The following is a 2,277-nucleotide window of genomic DNA, read 5'->3' as shown; positions in this document are numbered from 1 at the left end:
CAGGCACTCTGTCTATCAGGTGTAATCCCTTGAATCTATTTCTCACTTCCACTGTATAATCGTAAGGTATTTGATTTAGGTCATACCTGAATGGTCTAGTGGTTTTCCCTACTTTCTTCAATTTAAGTCTGAATTTTGCAATAAATAGTTCATGATCTGAGCCACAGTCAGCTTCCAGTCTTGTTTTTCCTGAATGTATAGAGCTTCTCCATCTTTGGCTGCAAAGAATATAATCAATCTGATTTCAGTATTGACCATCTGGTGATGTCCAATTTGCCTGTTACTCCAGATGTTTCTTGACTTCCTACTTTTGCATTCCAGTTCCCTGTAATGAAAAGAACATCTTTTTTGGGTGTTAGTTCTAGAAGGTCTTGTAGGTCTTCATAGAACTGTTCCACATCAGCTTCTTCAGCATTACTGGTTCAGGCATAGACTTGGATTACTGTGATATTGAATGGTTTGCCTTGGAAACAAACAGAGATCATTCTGTCGTTTTTGAGATTGCATCCACGTACTGCATTTAGGACCGTTTTGTTGAGTATGAGGGCTACTCCATTTCTTCTAAGGGATTCTTGCCCACAGTAGTAGATATAATGGTCATCTGAGTTAATTTACCCATTCCAGTCCATTTTATTTCGCTGATTCCTAGAATGTCGACGTTCATTCTTGCCATCTCCTGTCTGACCACTCCCAATTTGTCTTGATTCATGGACCTAACATTCCAGGTTCCTATGTAATATTGCTCTTTACAGCATCAGAATTTGCTTCTATCACCAGTCACATCCACAACTGGGTGTTGTATTTGCTTTGGATCCGTCTCTTCATTCTTTTTGGAGTTATTTCTCCACTGATCTCCAGTAGCATATTGGGCACCCACTAACCTGGGGAGTTCATCTTTCAGTATCCTATCTTTTGCCTTTTCATATGGTTCATGGGGTTCTCAAGGTAAGAATACTGAAGTGGTTTGCCATTCCCTTCTCCAGTGGACCACAATTTGTCAGACCTCTCCACCATGACCCACCCGTCTTGTGTTGACGTGTCCATGCCATGTCCCTATGTGTTTCACAGTTTCAATGAGTTAGACAAGGCTGTGGTCCATGTGATCTAATTGGTTAGTTTTCTATGATTGTGGTTTTCAGTCTGTCTGCCCTTTGATAGAGAAGGAAAAGAGGCTTATGGAAGCTTCCTGATGGGAGAGACTGACTGAGGGGGAAACTGGGTCTTATTCTGATGGCAGGCCATGCTCAGTAAATCTTTAATCCAATTTTCTATTGATGGGTGGAGCTGTGTTCCCTCTGTGCTGTTTACCTGGGGCCAAACTATGGCAGAGGTAATGAACATAATGGTGACCTCCTTCAAAAGATCTCATGCATGTACTGCTAAAGTCCAGGCCCCCAACCCTGCAGCAGGCCATAACATAAACATAAGTGAAGTGAAGCTGCTCAGTCATGTCGGACTCTTTGTGACCTCATGGACTGTAGTCTACCAGGCTTCTCCGTCCATGCAATTCTCCAGCCAAGAATACTGGAGTGGGTTACCATTTCCTTCTCCAGGGGATCTTCCCAACCCAGGGATCGAACCTGGGTCCCCCGCATTGGAGGCAGATGCTTTAACCTCTGAGCCACCAGGGAAGATAACATAAGCATAAGCCTGAGCAAAGAAAGTCATACCACTTTCAGCCAGAGGAAAGGTGTGTTGGAGAAGAAGAATCAAGCATTGAACTTGGTTAAGACTGAAAATGAACTTTGGGGGACGTCTGAAAAATCACCCACTTTAACTCCATTTTTCCCCCTGTGATTTATGATTTACTGCATCATGAATGAAATCCACTGCGCCTCTTTGATTTTCCTATGAATTTTCTTAGAAGTCCTTCTTCCAAATCTCTTGTCTATTTTGCACCTGCAATTATTTTCTTATCCAACATTCTCACGAGATAACCTCAGCCCTGGCCTGTCCAATATTCTCTAGTTTCACATTTTTGAGGCTTTAGGTAGTTTCCAACTTGTCTGTTTTACCTTCACCTTCAACTCATGTGAACATAAAGTCTAACTTCTAACCCTTGCCCATTAAGCCTCTCTCTTCGCAATATTCTCATTTTTATCAGATGTCCTATCTTACCACACTGTCATTTTTAAAAATGGAATTGAAATAAACTATAGTTGACTTAAAACATTGTGTTATTTTCTGGTATACAGCAAAGTTATTCAGCTTTATATGTATATATATATTCTTTATATGTATATTATTTTTTGTATTCTTTTACACACTTTTTTGGGC

General features: G+C 40.9%; 1 non-coding gene across 1 annotated transcript; it reads right to left on the bottom strand.

Moving 5' to 3' along the window:
* Window positions 1-1,559: 1,559 nt before the first annotated feature.
* Window positions 1,560-1,631, bottom strand: TRNAW-CCA (transfer RNA tryptophan (anticodon CCA)). The gene has a single exon. It is a non-coding gene; the product is annotated as a tRNA-Trp (tRNA).
* Window positions 1,632-2,277: the final 646 nt, after the last annotated feature.

Source organism: Ovis aries, chromosome 9, assembly GCF_016772045.2.
Source record: "Ovis aries strain OAR_USU_Benz2616 breed Rambouillet chromosome 9, ARS-UI_Ramb_v3.0, whole genome shotgun sequence".
NCBI classification, from domain to species: Eukaryota; Metazoa; Chordata; class Mammalia; order Artiodactyla; family Bovidae; genus Ovis; species Ovis aries.
The sequence above is the reverse complement of the archived record's forward strand: the minus strand, read 5'-3'. Positions and strand labels throughout refer to the sequence as shown.